General features: G+C 37.2%; 1 protein-coding gene across 2 annotated transcripts in view; it reads right to left on the bottom strand.

Moving 5' to 3' along the window:
- Positions 1-21622, bottom strand: part of LHFPL2 (LHFPL tetraspan subfamily member 2) — a 243455-nt gene that overhangs the window by 117535 nt on the left and 104298 nt on the right. The window contains exons 1-2 of one of the 2 annotated variants that reach the window (XM_036767057.1): positions 18204-18272; positions 7275-7338 (exon numbers count right to left, since the gene is read on the bottom strand). The gene's annotated coding sequence lies outside the window, so the exon portion shown is untranslated. Of the gene's footprint in view, positions 1-7274; positions 7339-18203; positions 18273-21622 lie in introns of those variants that run through there. The other variant, XM_036767049.1, reaches the window with a different exon arrangement.

Below are 21622 nucleotides of genomic sequence, written 5' to 3'. Positions count from 1 at the left end.
CTGTGCTTGAATTTTTTTTAAAAATTATTTTTCTTGCATTTCTTTTTACAACATAACTGATTTGGAAATAAGTTTTGCATGATTTCACATGTATAATGAATATCACATGGTTTGCCTTTTCAGTGGCTGGGCAAAAAGGCAGAAGGGAAAGTATTTAGAATTCAAATTTTAAAAGTATGATTGCTAAAAATAAATGAATAATGCATTTTTAGAAGGGAAAAACTATTCTTAATTTACAAAAAAATTACAAGGTGATTATTTGCATAACAAAAAGCTTTGCTGCACTGTTCTTTTGTACCTAAGGTAATATTTGTAATCTTTACCCTAATTAAACTGGTTATATTTAAAATTTTATCTCTCTATATTGATTAAAATTCTTAATTATACTTAAAACGTGACTCAATTGAAAAAAGAGGTGGTCAATTAAACTTTGAGAGCATATTCATTGCACAGTGTGAGGTACAGTATCATAGAATCATTGATTTAGAGTAGAAAGGAATATTGTTGTTGTTGTTCAGTCATGTCTGACTCTTTGCGGCCCTGTGGACCATGCCAATACTGTCCATTGAGTTTTCTTGGCAAGGACATTAGAGTGGTTTGTCATTTCTGTCTCCAGAGGCAAACAGAGGTTAAGTGACTTGCCCAAGGACACATAGCTAGTAAGTGTCTGAGGTTGGATTTGAACTCAGTTCTTCCTGACTGTGAGCCCAGAGCTCCATCCACTGTACCACCTAGATGCCAGAAAGGAATATTAGAGGTCACCTAGTGCAGTGGTGTTAAGCTCAAATAGAAACAGGGCCCATCAAATTATATATAAGGAGCCCTATGGGCCATATATTGTCTTAGAAAACCACATACTAATGTTATCTATATTCTATTCTATTTTTATTTATTTTGTTAACTATTTCCTCAATTACATTTTAATCTAGTTCAGGATGTGTTTTGCTGTCACATGTACATTTGACAACTCTGATCCAATTCAACCCTCCACATTCATAGTAGAAACATACCAGTATAGTTTTTTTATCTTCCATAGCATTTTTTTTTTGGTGGAGACAATTAGGGTCAAGTGACTTCCCCAGGGTCACACAGCTAGTAAGTGTCTGAGGCCAAATTTGAACTCACGTCCTTCTGACTCCAGGGCTGGTCCTCTATCTACTGCACTACCCACAGCATTTTAAGATGTAGCCATGACTGGAGGAGTAGATACAAGGAGGTGATGAGATGGTGAGATGGGAAGAAGGGACGGTTCGCTATTGGTTTTACAAAAACTTAAAAGCCAACATTTGTACTTATTCAAAAAAGTAATCAAAATATATAAAAGGTCATCTAAAATGGCTGCCTCTAAATCACACGCTGCTAAATTTAGAATGTTTAGTCTCTATTATCTTCTCTGAAAAGATGCTTCAAGCTTGATGATATAAGTGAACACCAAACTTTAGTCTCAGATTTGAGAACTTCAGTTTCATATTTCAACCAGGTCCTTTGCATAATCGTTCTTTTCTGACAGGTCACCGTATTGCTAAAGACCCCTTAACAGTTTGTCTCTCTTAGCAAGGCAAGTGCAAAGTAAAAATATCTTCTATGTCATTCTTTAGTTAACACATGACTATAAGATTCGACCATGGAGTTTTTCTCATGCAGAAATATTGATGCTGCTTGCACGTTTTTGGAAAGAGCGCACAGGATTAGATGCATCGGGACCATTTAATTTCCTTTGCCTAGTGATACATTTGTCTTTCGGCACTGAGCAGGCATAAGGATAAAAAAAAATATTTTTTGTCCGTATCGCAGGACCCATCAATTACTGTGAAAGGATTTAAACAAGGCAAGGGCCTGAATGTAGAGCTAAGTAGCAGTATTTATAATAACTATTAATTGCATTGCAACTTGACAGTGTCACATGGATGTAGCTTTTATAATGACTGGATTAAATACCTATGTAATTGCTTCATTGTAACATATCAGCATAGAAGCAATAGTTTTCCTGGCACTATAGTAAGGAGGGTTTCTGAAAGAACTCCCTGATATACTTACTGATGGTGATTAGTCATTTTCTCTTGAATGAGAGTTTCTGAGCTGATCTTGTCTGATACAAATAAAATCTCATTCTGAGGACCAGGGTACTTTTACTGCAGTATCACAGTCAAAATGAAAGATCTGGCAGTGTTCAGAGGTGAGACTATACTGTGTAGTCGAGGCTGAGCTTTTTAAGAAGGCAAAAGTGTTGATTGAAAAATTGTGTATAAACCTAAATCACTCAGAATTCAACAAGTGTCATTAGCACTGAAGATAGATTTGACACAACTTGGTGTACTTCAAACGAAAATCCGGGGAAGGTGAAGAATGTGACAAAGCATTAATGACATATCAGGATTCATGAACTAAATTCAATTATATCATAAATACACACATATATTCATATATATACATATATTTATAGAGTGCCTACTCTAGGTTTAGTTACTGGGTTAGTAACTGGTCCTATGATTTCACTGCCATAAGGAACTCTCTCCACTGATGCAAGTCAGCACATATCAGCAACTTACAGTCTCAAGATAGCTGCCTAATACCATTACTAGGCCTGTATCCCAAAGGGATCAGAGAAAAAGGAAAAGGACCTATTCGTACAAAAATATGTATAGCAGCTCTTTTTGTGGTGGCAAAGAATTAGAAATTGAGGGGATGCCCATCAAGGGGAGAATGACTGAACAAGTTACATTACATGTTAGCAATGGAATATTATTGTGCCATAAGAAATGACAAGCAGGATGCCTTCAGAAAGACCTGGAAAGACTTATATGAATAGATGCAATGTGAAGTGAGCAGAACCAAGAGAATATTGTACATAGTGACAGCACTCTTATGTGATCAACTATGAATGACTTAGCTGTTCTCAGCAATGCAATGAGACAAGAAAATTCCAAAGGACTAATGATGAAAAATGCTATCCACTTGCAGAGAAAGAACTGTTGGACTCTGAATGCATATCAAAGCACGCTTTTTAAAACTTTATTTTTCTTGTTTTGGTTTTTTTCCTGGTCTTTGTTTTCTTTTGTGACATGGCTAATGCGAAAATATGTTACGCATGACTGTATGTGTATAATTTACAGCAAATTGTTTGCCTTCTTAAGGAGGGAGGAGGGAAGGGAAGGAGAAAGAGTATTTGGAACTAAAAAAATTTCAAAACAAATGCTAAAAATTATTTTTTACATATAATTGGAAAATATATATGTGTGTATATATGTATATATAAATGTATATGTATGTATGTGTATGTATATAGAGCCAGACAGATAGACTGAAACACCTAGAACACTAAGAGGTTAGAATAAATGTCCCTCTGACCATTGGAGGCAGTACTAAAACCTGCATCTTCCTGTATCCCAAGGCCCTATATCCCAAAACATTATACCATACCACCCAGTGAGTTTAGTAGGGAATATTTATTCTTTATATTGAAATATTTTTCTTTCCTCTTTTGAATACTTAAGGATTTCTTTAAGCATGTATTAATTGATTAAACATGAGCAACAGCTTTTATGTGAGACTTATTCCTGTGACAAGTTCTGAACCAAGAGGCCATGCACTCCATTCATCTTTGATCCTTCAAAGTACTTTCAAATAATATATTTCTGAATAATTCATAAATTATATATTTCCATTCAAAGATCTCATGATGCTTTATAAACATGATTCATTGCTTATGACTCATTCTCTTATTATGAAGACTCTCCAACAAGAGAATTAAGGTCTGTTTCAGCCGTGCTTGCTCAAGATCAGACAATATACCAGAGGTATAACTGAGAAAAGAAAACAACCTGACTGGTTTCCAGGTGAATGCTCTACTGATTACAGCTGGGAAGCAGCCTGGTTTAGATCTGGAGTACACAATGGCTAGGTGGCTCAATGGGTAAAGCACTGGACCTGGAGTCAGGAAGACCCGAGTTCAAAAATAGACACTTTCTAGTGGTGTGACCCTGGGCAAGTTACTTAACCCTGTTTACCTCAGTTTCCTCATCTGTAAAATGAGCTGGAGAAGGAAATGGCAAACCACTCCAGTCTCTTTGCTAAGAAAACCCCAAATGGGGTCACGAAGAGTTGGACATGACTGAAGAACAACAATAAATCTGGAGCAAGGAAGAGGTAGGTTCACATCTTGTCTGACATTTATTAGCTGGATTGTAGTAAAGTCTCTTAACCTCTCTCGGCCTCGGTTTCTTCATCAATAAAACAGATAATAAAATCTGTAGCACCTCCTGCACAGGGTTGTTTCAAAGAACAAATGAGATATGTATATAAACCAATGTGCAACCTTTAAATTTCTATACAAATATTGACTGCAATTATTATCACCATACTGCTTCTCAATTTAAATGTGATTAACTAGTCACCTGTAAAGGGAAAAAGCCATCTTCACTAATAAGATACTATGAGTCTATACCAAGTAATGTCTGGCCAAAGTATGACCCAAAACCTAGATCACCCATTAATTCAGATTTAAACTTTAAAAAACTAAAAATAACAAAAAAATTTTTTTCCTGATCATACACCTTTTTTTGTGGTGTGTGGTATGATTTCATTAGTATCAATTCTACCGATTTGAAATTTATTAAACTATAGACATGGACTGAACTAGAGTTACTCTTTTTGCTTAGCAAGATGTTTCTTCATCCATACTGCAAATTAATAAAGTAATTAAGGTTTCAGAAGAGTGGTCTGTATTTCTAGCATTATGAAATGTACTCATTTATATGATAATTACAAACCATTTTTATTTGTTCATTAAAACAAAGTAGAAGGCCTATAATAGTTCACTTTCCTGTTTTGAGTTACAGCATATAATTGAATATAATAATATTACTTTTATTTGTTAATACTATGTAAATCATATTGTTCTTCCCTCTAGTCTGTCTGAATTGAAGTTTAAATGACCTTCCATGGGATGGCTTCTTAGTTAAGAAACACACAAATCAGGCTGACATTAAAAAAAATTCCCAAATAAGAACCAATGAACTGAGAAGTTGGAGCATTTAATTTTTTCTGTCTGCTATAGCCCTCATTATTTTGGCACCAAGCAAGCATGAGGATAGCAAAATATTTACTCTGCATATAACAAGAGTGTCTTAAAGACCCATCAATTACTGTAAAAAGGTCGGAACAAGGGAAGTGCAGAGAGAGGGTTAGAGGTCATGGGAGAATATAGTCCTAGTCCTGAAGTATTTGAGCAAAATGGAGGAGGTCAATAGCATGTAGGATAATCCTCCACACTAAATCATCTTCAAACTCAAATCTGTTGATATCAGTACAAAAACAAAACTCCACAGTAACTTAACTTAAACCATTTAATGGGAACCATTAGAAGAACATACATTACTATTATCAATAGAACAATTTAATAATAAAAAAGTTTATATCCTCTCATTGTCCCAAGTCAGACAGATCACTTCTATGTAATAAGCTAATTAATTCCTGGTTCCATTCCTGACCCTGTAACTCTTGCTTACATCCCCAACTTAGAGCTGGACTAAATTCTTCACAGAAACTTAACCCTCTCTCACTCCAAAACATTCTGTGGAATGGGACCTTTTCCCATCATGATCTAGAGCCTAGCCAAAAGGGTTCTTTGGAAAAATAACTTTTCTCAGTCTTGATTTCCACAAATATATATGGAATAGACTAAGCCAACTGGGCTTAATTCAAAATCCTGCGCTGGTTGGCCATTTCAAGCTCTCGCCTGATCAATCCTTTTGAAAGAGTTGTCATCAATGAGCAAAACTAAAAAAATTGAATCTGCCCTTTCTATTTTTTCTTCTTTACTCTTTGGCGATGAAAGAGTCTAAGGGTGAGTGGTTGGAGGGGGATGAAATCGGAGGAGGGAAATGTCCAGGATTAGGTAGGTGACAGTGCTGATGGATTCTGCTCTGGTCAGACTACATTTGGAAGACAGTATTCACTTCTGGGTGTCATCGCATTTTTGGAGGGACACTGATAATCTACAGAGCATCCAGAGGAAGGCAACCAGACTGGTGAAGAGCCATGAGGTCATGCCATATACGAGACAATGGGGTACAGAGGAAGAGAGCAGTGGCTTTGGAGTCAGAGGGACTGAGTTCAAATACTACCTCTGTTACACATTCCAAGGCCTTGGGCAGGTTACTTATTCTTTCCAAACCTAGGTTCTTCATCCATAATATGAAAGGGATAGACTAGATGAGCCAAAGGTGCCTTGAAGCTCCAAATCTGTGCAGGATCAGTTGAAGGAACCATCCTCAGATGGTTAACTTAGAAAACAGAAGCCTTAGAAGTTGGTAAGAGAGATGTTTTCAAGTATTTAAAGAACTGTCATGTGGGCAGCTTGGTGGTGCAGTGGATAGAGTGTCAGGACTGCAGTCAGGAAGACTCATCTTTCTGAGTCCAAATCCTGTCTTGGACACTTGTTAGCTGTATGACTCTGGGCAAGTCACTTAACCCTGTTTGCCTCAGTTTCCTCAACTGTAAAAGGAACTGCAGAAGGGAATGGCAAACCACTCCAGCATCTTTGCTAAGAAAACCCCCAAATGGGGTCACAAAGAGTCTTATGCAACTGAACAGCAACAACAATAAAAGAATCATAGAGGGTCATGAAAAGTTGGGCGTGATTGAAACAACGGGACAACAACAACATGTGGAAGAGGGGTTTGACTTGTTTGGTCTCAGAGGGCAAAGTGAAGAGCAATAGGAGGAAATCAGAAAGGCACAGGCTTTACAAGATAAGGAAAAATGTCTAACAATCAGACCTCCCAAAGTGGAATGGGAGGCCTCAGAGGTAGCAAGTTTCCCTATACTGGAGGTCTTCAAGCAAAGGCTCAATGACCACGAGTTTGCTCAGGTGTGGTTGGATATCATGGCCCCTAACATCCTTTCCAACTCAGATTCTGTGATTCTGATCACTAGACAAGTAAATCTGAATGGTGAGTGTCTCTAAAAAGTGGTTAAAAGCAAAGCAAAACAAAACAAAACCAAACCCTTTTGAAGGATCAAAATAGAATATGGTAGAAGGACAGCACTAAATTTCATTTTGGCAGCAACATATGGTTTCTTGTATTCTCATCAAAGACTCTTGACATGGACAGTCCTACTTTTTTTTTTAAAAGATCAGTCTTTATTCTGCAAGTGCCAGAAATGATGAAAATTAGCATCCATCTCTTTTTTTAAATTAAACTGCTCCCCAAATGTAAATATTTGGCAAAACACTAACAAGAGCTAAAGAAAATGGAATTTCGTTGACTCACCTATTGATATCCCACAGAAATACCAAGAAGTCTGGATGAAGAGCTTCAGGAAAAAACCTAACACCTGGAGAAACAAATTAAACAAAACATAAGGAATTTGTCTCAGATCCCCAAACACTAACCACACAATGATCACATCTAATTCCAGCACCAAGAGTTACAAGCTTTGGTTCTTGGGCTCCTCAGAGTCGTACCTTCATTAGCATAGAACTGCTCCTTCATTGAAACACTGACCTACTTCCCCAGGGCGCCAAACCACTGATGGACTGGGAATAATAAAACAAGGCAAGGAAGAATGTGTAACCCATTAAACATGCACCAAATTATATACTTTCCCTTCTCCTCCAAAACTAACTCCAAAATACAATTTTTGTCCTCGAGGTCACTTTGCGAACAGATGGAAAAGATTCAAATGGATGAAAAAATAAATTTTAAAAAATAAGGAATTAAACTGTGAATGATATAAAGCGAGAAAGCATTTACCAAACACATACTATGCGCCAGATACTAAAACAATAATCGTGACAAGTATCTTTTGTTATCCTTTTCATTTAGCTTTGCTAATTTTTTCAAATGCTAAACCTGCCCAAAGAGAACATGTTACACCTTGACTTGTAAAAGCCAGAGGCAAAGGATGCTAAAATGCTGAAAGGGTAAGAATAAAAGCTCAAAAATGCTGATTCAGGGGCAGCTAGGTGGCGCAGGGAGTAGAGCACTGGCCCTAGAGTCAGGAGGACCTGAGTTCAAATCCAGCCTCAGACACTTGACACACTTACTAGCTGTGTGACCTTGGGGAAGTCACTTAACCCCAATTGCCCTACCTTCCCCCCTCAAAAAAAAAGCTGATTCATTTAAAAATGCTAAGTCATAAGCAAAGATCCTAATCATTCTTTAGTGAATTTCGGTAACTTTCAGAAAACTGTACTTTTGATTCATTTCCTCACAAGAAGGAAAAATCACAATTAGAAAAATCCTAAATATGAAGCTGAGTATTTGCAGAATAAATAACACATTTTTATTTAAATGAGAAAAGGGATAGTCTCTGCACTGCTCTGGATGAAATTCCACCAACCCAACTCTTTCTGTTGGACAACAGAAAAAGAGAAAGAAAAGTGGAAGAGCACTGGATTTCAATCAAGAGAATTTGGGTTCAAATCCCGGCTCTGCCACTTAAAAGCTCAAGGCTTCTTATTAAGGATCTCAGGTTTCTCATTTGCAAAATGAGAAGATTCTCCCTCTCCTAAAGGTGCCTGTTAGCTCATAATATGTGATTGTATGCACCTAAGTTTCTTAAGACCAAATCAGGTTAAAACAAAACAAATCAGTACTTTGTACATAAAAGTGTATTTCTTCATTTTAAGGTTGTACCTTATTGAATCAAGACCATGTTGGTTTGGTCAGTTACATATCACATATGTTAAGATTTGTCTTAGTCTTGTTGGCTGCATATCAGATATTAAGATTTATAGAACAAGAAATATTTGAGTTATAATGGAATGAAGAAATTCTGTTACCTCCTAGAGCGAAGACCAAAAGATCAACAGCTAAAAAATGTTTAACAGCCTTCGTTTTATATTGTAGATCATTACAGTAAAGGAGGAGAATCCTCACCTCACCCACCCCACCTTTTTTTTTTTTTAAAGCATGCTTTTAAATATGCCCTGGGACTTATACGTGAAAGACCATTTAATACCAATTAACTAATGTTAGCACTCAAAAACTATTCTTTATTTTGGTGTCTGCAGCATGAGTGTTAATCAGAAATACCCAGAGTAGAAATATTGGTGCTTAGCTCAATGACTCCCCAATCTTCTGAAATCAATTTAATTAGGTGCCAAGCGAAAAGCTACTGAACAAGTTATCAGGGTTCCTTTCAGAAAAAAATAAGAGCTCCAAAGGAAGTATTAATTTACAGAATTAATTCTCCTGTATTATGTTAGTTAGTTTCAAGGAAGTTAATCTTCTAAAAACAGTTCTTTGAGAGCTAATTACTGGATAAAGCTCAGTATTGACTCTATTAAATGGTAAGCTTTTTTTAAAAAATTTTTTTTGAGGGGTGAAGGCAGGGCAATTGGGATTAAGTGACTTGCCCACGGTCACATAGCTAGTAAGTGTGTTGTGTGTCAAGTATCTGAGGGTGGATTTGAACTCAGGTCCTCCTGACTCCAGGCCCGGTGCTCTACTCACTACCTAGCTGGCCCTAAATTGTAAGCTTCTTGAATGCAGGGCCTGGGCCAATCTATCTTTATTATCTCCATCACCTAGCTCAGTACCCTGTACACAGTCGTCACGTACTAAATATCTATTGAGTTGAATTGTTCATACTTTTAATTTTCCTGTTAATGGGAAATTATTATTTGAAAAATATCATTGAAACAAGCCACTATGAAGATTCTTAATGGTCCTTGTGAAGAGGGTTCTTGATCCTTTCAATCCATATTTCCTGACCTCTAATGGGTCACAAAATCATTTAAAATTCTGTAGTATCAAATACTGAAGATAACATTTTTGCGGTCTTAAAAACACACACACACACACACACACACACCCCTTGTGAATGATGAAAGAAATACCACACACTGGATTTGTATTCAGCGTCATCTCTATTTCTTAGCACTATTTGTTCCAAGCTCTCACTGGCTCTGGCAAACACTTCCTAAAGCAAAGTATGGCATACCTGAAGGCCAGAGAATGACAACATTCAGGAACGAGTTCACATTATCATACCTGGGTGTTCTGATGATGAAAATATCAACTCAGTTCAACAAGCATCTTTTTTATTAAACACTTACAATATGCCAGGGAGCAGATTGCCCAGGATCTACCATTATCCTTTTCCGTAAGATTTAATAAATAAGTGTTTCCCTTGGTTGCCCTATCTCTGTTTGGCAGAAGTCAAGTGTTTGGTATCCTTGTAATGGCGACTGCTTCATATCTATTTTCTTCTGGGTGAAATTGTTATAATTGGGGTCGGCGACCTTTGCTCTACCATTTATCATCGTTTGACATCAGTAAGTTGTTTAAATGAGTCAAACTGGAATTGTTTTGATTGCCTGCCACCTTCTTCGCATTTTTGCTTTTTTAAGTTTGTTTTAATTTGGTTGTCATCGTTCAGTCATTTCAGTTATATCTGATTCTTTGTGGTCCCACATGGGGTTTTATGGACAAAGACAGTGGAGCGGTTTGCCATTTCCTCCACCAGCTTATTTTGCTGATAAGGAAACTGAGGCAAATAGGAGACTTGTCCAGGGTCACAAAGCTAGTAAGGGTCTGAAGCCAGATTTGAACTCAGGTTTTCCTGATTCTAAACCTAGTGCCCTATCCAATGTGTTATCTAGCTGCCCTATTAATTTGGATCATTGCTCAAACAAGTGGTAGTTTGCCGACATGCTAACCATTGCTAATTAAATGATTCCTACATCACTAACAAGTTATTTTCTGAATGTGAAAATATAATAAATTTCATTGCTTGGTGATATTATTTGCTACTCACCACATCTAGTACCTTCCAGTTATATTATTGAAGAAAATGCTAAATACATAGAAATGCGAAGCTTCTTTGCCATCTACAAGTCTTTGGCCTCTCTAATTTTGAACTTATGATTCATATTTTCCAACTTTATTTTTTTAACCATCCTCACCGAGGGCCGTCCTTGGATTAAATTCACTAAATACCAAAGTATATGCGGATTTAATTGGGAGGGCCATGCTCTTTGCAAAATGTCTCTTACTTCATCCTCTACAACAGATGTCAGTAAATAAGTTGCAAATATTTTCATAGTGACATCATAGGTAAGTATTTATCATGAGCATTGCCATATGAGATGACCAAATATCCCATGAAATTGGTTTTTATTGCTTTGGATACATAAATAAATCAACTTGATCAATTCTTGTATTTATTTTTCCAAGGACAATATGTAAGCTATTCTTCCATTTAACTGAAACTTCCTTCTTCCTTTCAAAAATGTCAAGAGAGATGTGATTTGGATTCTTCTAGTGGTTATCCACTTGTTGGTCACTGTACAAAGACCTCAAATTTTAAATAGCAAAAGCTAAATTAATGTTTTTAGATGGTATAAAGATTATGTGATTCTTAGCGCCCTGTGCCCCATTTTCCATCATACTCTTATCAGGCCTGTAGAAACGGAAAGGGCCCACAGAGGATTGAGGGCTATTTTATACTTTTCTTTGTTTTGTGGAAAGTCTTCATTTCTTGTTGTTCAGTCACTTCCAACTCTTTGTGACCCTATTTGGGGCTTTCTTGGCAAAGATACTGGAGTGGTTTGCCATTTCCTTCTCCAAATCATTTTACCGATGAGGAAACGGAAGCAAACAGGATTAAGTGACTTGCCCAGGGTCACAAAGCTAGTGTTTGTGGCCTATCTCTAAGCCCAATGCTCTACCCACTGAGCCACCTAGTTGCCCCCAAGGAATTTATTACCAAGTGGTCAACTTACTTACTCCCTGTATTATGCTAGCCTGGACTTTGGAAAACAAAGAGTAGATTATCTGAGAATAATCTGCATACACACAGCACATCTTTGATAAAAATATTAGAAAAAATTTAAAATAAAAATAAATTAATTAATATTTAATATTAAAAATATTAAAGCAAGCAAGCTTTTACAGCAACATTCTAAAGCTAAGACTTTACTCAAAGCCTTTCTATTATTGCAAAATCTGCCACAGCTTGATTTTTACCGGTATAACCTTTGAGAATCCAGGGTCACTTTGCAATGTATGTTTGTACGTACATATGTATTTATTTATGTATGTGTCCATGACTGTAATATCATCAGTATCAGGAACATCTGGTTTGGAAACTCCTTCCACTGATATAGAGGGCAACTAAATATTCTGGTTAAAAAAATTGCCATGCATAGAGATACGTGTGTGTAGATAAATGTATGAATGTGCAAACATATACACATGTGTACATGTGCACACATATGAAACTTCACTTGAATGTTAACAATTCCTACAAGGATACATATATATGCGTGTGTATGTGTGTGTGTGTATGTTGTATGTACATATTAGTTCATAATCTAGCAGACCTTTTAAATCAAAATCATTGAGACTTATTTTTAAAAGTTAAATTTTTTTCTCTTTACTTTCAAGTTAATTTGCTTGTGTGTTTTTTTTACTTATGTTAATACAAATCTGTGAAAAAAAATTATTAAGCACCTGCTATTTGTAAGGTACTTTGCTATATGAACAGGAAGAGAAAACTAAGGGGAAACATGAGAGCTTCCTGCCCATATTTCGTGGAGATTTGCGTGGTCCTGTCTAGTTCCAATTGATTAATCTCTAACATTTACTAATTACCTACTATGTGTCAGGCACTACTCAAGGCCCTGGTGATACAGACTCAAAAATGAAAGAGTCTCTGCTGTCAAGGTGCTCACATTCTCTTGTGGGATTTACTTGTCCTTTATTGCTTTGGAAAATTGGACTATAACTAGTGGGTGGAATTTGCAAAGAGAAAAGTTTTGGCTCGAATAATCCATGGTTTTCCAACATGTAGAGCTATACCATCATGAAATGGACAGTCTCTCAAAGTAGTCAGTTCTACATTACTGCAAGTATTTCAGCAGAGGGTGGATGGCCATCATTTTGGGATACTGTAGAAATGATTCCTCACTGAGGGAGAGATTGTGGTTTCCTTCCAATGACAGCATTCCCTGACTCTAAGACTATCGACATAGCTCCCTGCTCTCCATCACCATCTAGATTCTACTAAGAGAGTCTTTGAACTGGTTGTTGAGATAGCCCCATCAAATGTTTGCACCTAGAATCAAAGAACAGGTTTAGAAATGGTTGAGGTGATTTCTAAAAATGAACCAAACAGAAGAAAATACACTGAGTTCTAAAGTTTTCAAAAATTCACCCTTTTCGCCAACGCCCCTCATCTTAATAGCTACTCAATACTTTCACGAGACTGAACACCTAAGGCATTGTCTATACCAGATGTGTGAAATAGGCACCTGCCCAGAATTAGATTAAAATGTAATTGGGAAATATTTAACAAAATAAATAAAAATGCAATAGAGCACAGGTCATGTCAATATGTGATTTTCTAAGTCAATATCCATCTGTGGGGACAGCTTATTAGCCCCCTTTCTGTTTGAGTTTGATACCATTGGTCCTTACAAACCAGATTAACTCGATAATTGGCCAATTCTTATTTAATTTTAAGCTATATAATACCTATTTCTGTGCAAAGAGTATTAATTATTAGCCAAGGGACCAAAAATAACAAACACCCATTTCTCAGGAGTTTAAATTAAAATTATACATTTGCTGCAGGACAGCTGTTAAGTCACTAAAGATCTGTGGGGAGTAACATGTGGGTATCAGGTTTCATAAAATTTTCTAACAAACAGAAAGACAATGGCAAGTTGTTCAAACCTGTTCATAACCTCTGTGAGAACTCATGAGACTTTTCTTGAACCTTCACCCTTAGAGTGGGGGCAGGAGGGGGAAGGGTGCCTATAGTCTCCTTACCATGGTCCTAAAGCAATCACTAGGAATCATTCATTTGGATAAAATTTACTGAAATAATTCCTAAACACAAGAAAGCATTTTGTATATTGTGAAACTTTGGGTTACTCTTTAGGAAAAAGAAAAGAAATTTTCCCAAACCCAAGCAATTTAACAAGAACCTATCAGAAATCTAAATTTATAGATACATCTTGACCATGTAATGCTTTGTCAGTGTATACAGCTAAATCAAACCTCCTACTGCAGGTGACACTAACAAACTCGGTGCTGTGATGCGGAGAACCACAATCATTCCTACTGTGGCCTCTACTCAAAGTCACAATTTCTCCTTCCATTTTGAAGCCTCCTAAATAGGGCATCATAAAAATTTTATGAGACACTTTCCTCTAAGAGCAGCAGAGAATTCTGGGGAAATCAGAGGACACTCTGCAGCAGTCAGAGTGGGGAATACTGAGAGGTGTCAGAAATCCTGAGCAACAGGAGGCAGCTGTCAAGGGGGAAAAGCAACAGACAGTAAGAGGCATCCCAAGGAGGTGTCAGGAATCCAAGGACATGGTGAAGGCAATAGAAGAAGGAAAGTAGGCCAATAAGGAAGACTGGAGTGGGAAGTTTTCCTGACATAGTTGTTACACCTAAAAACATTTTTTCTTTTTCATCAATAAGGGTATGACCTTAATGCACAAGTCACTGTTATAAATCTCTCTGAGCACCAGCAATGCATTTGCATTAAATAGAGCAGTAGCAAATATGGTTACTTGTCAGAGGATGGACCCTCTAAGTTTGACAGACAAACAAGTAAATACAAGCAGACAGCCTAGTATACCATATCCAGGGCTTGTGTGTGTTATGGAAAATATAGGTGGCAACAGTAAATAATACCCTTGATTGAAAGTGTTGACAAGCTTTCTTCCGGTTTGACATCTATTAACTGGCAATCTGCATTCCAAATCTGGGCATAAAGTTTAAGTAGTTACAGGCCTATGTGTCTGATGCCAGATGCTGAGATAAAAAGAAGAACAAAGGAAGACTAATCAATAAAAAGACATTTCAAATGGGTAATGAAAATGTCTGGAATAAATTGTGTGAAGGGAGTGGAAACTACCCCCTTCACTGAGAAGATCTATATACTCTTAGAGTACTCAAGATTTTAAACTTCTAGGAGTCAGGGACCATGTTTGTTTAACTAGCTTTGTCTAATGCTTCATGATATTTCTTGCAATAATAATAACTCTAAAGCAAGAGCTCTTAACATTTTTTATATCATAAATACTTTTGGCAGTCTGTTGAAGCCTCCAGACCTCTTTTTCTCAGAATGATGTTTTTAAATGAAAATAAAATGCATGGGATTAGTAAGAAACCAATTATTTTGAAATAAAAGTTATCAAAAAAAATTTTTAACTTCACAGACCCCACATTAAGGATCTCTGCTCTAACATATTCTTGATCATTTTAAGAAGGTAAGGATTTTATACACCTAGTAAACTTTTGAATTCAAGCTTCACCTAATTCAAAGTGGAAAAGGCATAATGATATCATACAGGGTGTTCCTAATGTCTGGACACATAGGCAAAAATGCGTATTTTCAAGAAATGAAATAAATGAAATTTTCAACAACATTTTATTTAATCGGAATATTAACAAATAATATCTTCAATATGATTTCCATCATTTGTGGTGCAAAGGTTGATGCGCTTTGCAAGATTCAAGTGAACTCGATGCAATAACTCCACATCATCATCAATTTTAGCACATTCACTCTTCATGCGTTCAATCAAATGTGTTGCATCTGTGATTTTCATTGAGTACACCTTTTCCTTTAGCATACACCAGAAAAAGAACTCAAGGGGGCTAAGGTCTATTAATATTCCAAATATTTCAAAATATGCATTTTTGCCTGTTTCAATCAAGTGTGTTGCATCTGTGATTTTCATTCATTCCTTTAGCATACACCAGAAAAAGAAGTCAAGGAGACTAAGGTCTGTTAGTATTCCCAATATTTCAAAATATGCATTTTGCCTATGTGTCCAGACTTTAGGGACACCCTGTATATGGAATATTACTCTATTATGACAGCACGAGTCAACAGTTCAACCTGTCTCATTAGTTTTATGGCCATGGGCAGTCATCCAATCTTTGTGATCCTGTCTCTTCACCTATAAAATGTGGATAAGAATAACCTGTAGTTCTCATCCCACTGATGCCTCACAGAGGCATGGTGGTTAGCCTAGGGGCTTTGGAGGAGTGTGCCCCCAGAACATAAACACAGGACATTTCTGTCATCCTAGAAAGAATTCAAGCAGAGTTGAGGCAACAGGATGTGTTTGTTTTTTGACCATTGGCTTTGCCAAAGACAGAGGAGGTCCTCACCAGTGGGTTAGCCAAGAGCTGATGAATTCCCTTGCCAATGGGATTCATTGTGAATTGACCATGGCAATACCTACAAAACCTCTATCTTCCTGTGTTCACTTGTTTGTCTATCAAACTTAGTCCATCCCCTGTCAAATACCATACTTACTTCTGTCTTGTGTAATGCAAACGCATTGTTGGTGCTCAGAAAGATTTATAATAGTCACTCATGCATTAAGGTCCTATTGACAAGAGAAAAAAAATGTTTTTAGGTGCAACTATCCCAAATAGGAAAAGAATTGAAAGTTTTTTGGCAGTAGAATACTGTAGTGAGGTCTAAGTTTTTGTTTTGTTTTTGCAAAACTATTGATTTCAGGAGAGAAATAAAGTACTTCTACTGGCATATCATGAAGTATTTACCACATCATCTCATGCACTGTGGATTGGGCACTTGGAACGTGTAAGGCTCACTTCAAAGCAGTGTACTGAGAAAAGACTCAGCATTCATTGGCAAGGGGACCACAGATATGGCAAGGAAGCAATATTATTTAATAAAAATTACACTGCAAAACCAGAATGCATATTTATAAACCATTTAAAAGTATTAATCCCACTAAAAATTAGGGAGTAGATGATCCCACAAAACCAATACCAAAACTATATGTGGAAATGGTCAAAACCTTCATGGGGCCTCAATAACAAGGTGATTATTCCCATTCCTAATATACCTAAGGGTATCACCCAAAGTAAAGCTATTTAATTTAGAAGAAAATCGTAACACGTAAGGGTTGGTTATTTCTTCTCCCCACTGCAGTGCTGTCTTCAGGAGTGAGGATAAAAATGTCTTCTTTTCATGAAGCTTTTAGTCATCATATCTAAGTGTTGGCTGACCGAAAACCAGCAATCTCTCTGCCTTTTTTGGCTCAGCACAAAAAGGAATTTTTATAAACTCCTAAGTGACTGGGAAGCCAGGATGAAAGCCAGGCTTGTTTTCTTTGAGTTTTCAAAAACTGGTTGTTACAGCTACTATTATCATCAAGGCTGAAGGACAAAAGGGAGAGGTGGGCAGGGATGGGCATAGGATCAAGCAAGAAGGACATGTCTGGGGAAAAATTTTCAAGAAGAAATCTCTAAAATACCTCCTACAAACTTGTCCCTTTTCAATGCCTGCTCTGCTAGAGGGCAGCTAGTAGACAGATCAATGGGCCTAGAGTCAGGAAAACCTGAGTTCAAATCAAACTTCAATCACTAATTAGCTGGATGGGTGACTTAATCTGTTTGCCTCAGTTTCCCTAATATTGAAATGGGGATAATAACAGCACCTACCTCCCAGGATTATTGTGAGCTGGTACATAATAGGTGCTATATAAATGCTTATTCCCTTTGCCCCCCTCATTTAACTTTTGGTTGATTTCTATGCTAAACATGTGCCTCTCCATTAAGAAGCACTAACACACACACAAAAAAATTAAATTAAATTAAAAAAAAGAAGAGTGGGGCAGCTAGGTGGCACAGTGAGTAGAGCACTGCCCTGGAGTCAGGAGGACCTGGGTTCAAATCGGACCTCAGACACTTGACAAACTTACTAGCTGTGTGACCTTGGGCAAGTCACTTAACCCCAATTGCCCTGCCCTCCCCCCTGCAAAAAAAAAAAAGAAGTACTAACACAAGTAGAATATTTTTGAAGGGGCAGGTAGGTGGTGTAATGGATAAAATATGGGCCCTAGAGTCAGAAGGACCTGAGTCCAAATCTGGCCTCAGACACTTGACACATACTAGCTGTGTGACCTGGGCAAGTCACCTAACCCCGATTGCCTTGCGACCCTCCTCCCCCACCCCAATATAAAATTTGGAACTACCATTTAGACCTGAGTGAGCGAATCACCAACAAGTTTGAAGACCAAGAATGGAAAATCTTTAAGGATCTTCATTCTGTCCTCATGGCACTGCTGGGTTTAAATCCCAGCACTAATACACATTAAATAATAATAGAGAGCCACAGACAGGTCGCTTCAGCTTCCCTGAATGTTAGTTTCTTCACCTGTAACGGAAGGATGAATTCTTTGTACCACTCACCTCACCAGGTTGTCAATCAAGATCCACCGGGACAACGTGTAAACACTTATAAAATGAGAAACCCTCTAACCATCCTGGGCCTATTTTGTTACCTGCAAAATTGGGATAATCATGCTTACAGGGCTGTTTTGAGGATCGAAGGAAATTATGGACATAAAATGATTTGTGAACCCCAAAGCGCTACATAAATGCAAGGTACTTTTATTTTACTCATCGAAGATGATTTTTCTCTTGGTCAAAGATCTTAGTTGTAGGCTTTGCCTATAGCACGAAAGGCAATCTGTGTAGGGATAAGAATATAAGCTCTTACTAGCTGTCAGGGCAGCTAGGGGGCGCCATAGTGCACAGAGCACTGGGCCTGCAGTCAGAAAGACTCATCTTCCTGAGTTCAAATCCAGCCTGACCCTTACTAGCTGTGTGACCCTGGGCCAGTCACTTGATCCTGTTTGCCTTCGTTTCTCATCTGTAAAATGAGCTGGAGAAGAAAATGGCAAACTACTGGAGTACCTCTGCCGAGAAAATCCCAAACAGGGTCACAAAGTGTCTGAAATGACTCAACCACAACATATGCCAGGGACCATGCTAAGTGCTTCAAAATTCTATCGCATGGGATAGTCACAAAAATCTTAACAAAGAGGTGCTTTTATTATCACCATTTTACAGATGAGGAAATCGAGGCAAACAGAAGTTAAGTGACTTGCCCAGGGCCACACATCCAGGAAGTATCTGAGGTCAGATGAGAAGAAAAGCAGAAAGCAAAGGGCATAATTGCACCACGTGGGTCTCATAATGACCAAATTTATCCTAAAGAGGTGCATTAACATGAATGGCCCCCTCAGTGCAAATGGGTTTTTAAATCCTGAATTGTCAAGAAAGAGAAAAACTTTCTGTCACAAAATAAGGGCATCAGAGAAAAGAAAGTGGGATTTCAGTTAAATTTAGAAGAGATTGGAGTTAAAAATAAAGGTTTATTTTCAAGAGAGAAAATCACCGGTTGCCTTTTAAGTCTGCAATTAACTTTAGCTTAACTAAAAAGCTACCCAAAATAAACAAAGTAAGGAAGACTGTGCTCTGACCTCTAGAACCTAGGAGTATGATTTTGGACAAGTCCCCTGACCTCTCTGGGCCTCAGTTTACTCCTCTCTATAATGAAAAGCCTAAATTACATGATTGCTGAGTACCCTTGCAGCTCAAAAATTCAATGCTGCTTAAGTTCTCTAGATGCCAAGACCCAGCACACACACACATATCTGAGGATCAAAGCGACAAAAGGAACATGTTTAGAAAAATCTGTTTTAATTTTGTAGAAAGATTATTTTGCATCATGCAGCAGAAGTGAATCTTAGGGGAAAAAATCCTGATGTAGCTTTCTTTTACAGTTCATGTACACATATTCTTACTTTAGATTCAGGACTGTCTGAGAATTTTTTGCTCTAGACTCTTTTTAATTTTTCATAATGGAAGAGAAAATATAAATAATCCTAATTGCCTTACTGGGCAAAGATGACAAATCTTCCTAAGACCTCCCACATTACTGCCCTTAAGATGTAAGAGAAAACACTCCATGCTAAGGAACCAAGAGAAAATCTCCATGCTTAATTAATACCACAACTCTCTATTTACACAGCACCATTCTCCAAGGAAATCGGAGGCACTGGATTCATGTTATTTCTTTCCAGACAATTTTTGTAAGATCCTGTGTGGGATTCTTTTTCAGATGAGAATCAGGTGTTTCAATTTTACTGAATTTCAAAATAGGGTTTATTTGCATAACACAAGCACTAAATCAGAAAGAAATTACAACTGTAGGCAGGGAAGGACTTTAAAAACGTTTTTTTTTTTTTAAATGGGGTCAGATTTTTCTCCTCATCATCTCCTTTCTCTGTATGCAAGAGAAAAGGGCTCTGTCCTACTGGAGAACCAGAGACACTACTTAAATTTCTGGTCTTAAGATATTTAGCAGATTTGTTTTAGATTGAAGAAACCCTTGTTTTAATCAATACCATTGTGATTGTGAGAGACAGCATGGCATACAGGATAGTGCTAACCTTGGAGTCCCAAGGAACTGGGTTAGTCCTGCCTTTGACATACATTGACTGTGGAGCCCTGGGTTAAGTCACTTAGTCTCCCATTGGCCCAGGCTACTTACTCTCTAAATTGCAAAACAGTTGCTCATTGGGAGAAGTTTAACTGGTCTGACAAAAAAATAAAAGATGGTGGTTGATACTGAATATTTCCTGCTTGATCCTTATTTATTAAAGTTAAAAGATTTCAACTACAGATAACGCATCCTTAGCACGTACTATATATTGGTACAGCATTTCTTATTATACCAAAATGATATTATTAATCTATTATCACTGGGGCTTATGGTTTGAGTTATTTTCTCTTTGTAATGGATATAATTGATTCCTTCACACTCTTGGTAGATATTTCCTCTCCAGGGAGTTCACTAATACCAGTGAAATCTCAGGTCCAGTGGAATACTACTGTGTTATAAGAAATGAGAAGCTTGATGATCTTAGAAAAACATGGATAGACTTGCACAAAAAACGAAGAGTGAAATGAGCAGAATCAAGAGAATATTGTATACAGTAACAGCAATATTGTTTTAAGAACGATTTTGAGCAAGTAAGTCATTTTGACTATTATAAATACCCAAATTAACTGCAAAGGACATATGAAGGAAGATGCTGTCTGCATCCAGAGAAAGAACTGATAGGGGTATGTATACAATGATTTTACATACATATATATATATATATACATATATACATATATACACACACACACACACACACACACACATATACACACATATTTGTGTCTAATGATAGCCATGGGGGGGTGGCACAAAAGAAGAAAAGAAAAGAAACTTACATGATGACTATATATTTTAAAGGACTAGCAAATTGTTACATGATAGATTTGCAGTTTCGTGTGGAAACATTTTTATTATACTATGTTATGCAAATGCTTGTTTTATTCCATAAATTAAAAATAACATAAAAAACAATGTGAAAGAAACCTCAGGTCTAGTCTCCATCTCTATCTTAGTCATCCTTTTTAGCCCCATCTGCAATCTATACTTTTTTCTCTTCCCTTCATCTCCTAAAACTTTCTACTTCTAAGTTTCTTGAGCTCTGAGTTGTCATTCATTTCTGTATCTCTCCCAGTGTTCACGCTAAGGCTTTGTACATAGTGGGTGCTTTAACGAGAATTTACTGAAGGAATCATTCTCCTTATGACCAACAGCACACATTTTTGAGAGATGTCTGGGGTTAGAAGTGCAGTCTGTGGGGATGGATTATAGTGAAGCCCATATGGGGACTGAACCCATGACCTTGGCCTCATTAACACCACGCTCCAAACAACTGGGTTAACTGGCCACAGATTCTCAAACCATATTCTTCAAACAT

The sequence above is a fragment of the Trichosurus vulpecula genome, chromosome 1 (assembly GCF_011100635.1).
Source record: "Trichosurus vulpecula isolate mTriVul1 chromosome 1, mTriVul1.pri, whole genome shotgun sequence".
NCBI classification, from domain to species: Eukaryota; Metazoa; Chordata; class Mammalia; order Diprotodontia; family Phalangeridae; genus Trichosurus; species Trichosurus vulpecula.
This window is presented reverse-complemented; position numbering and strand designations above follow the sequence as displayed.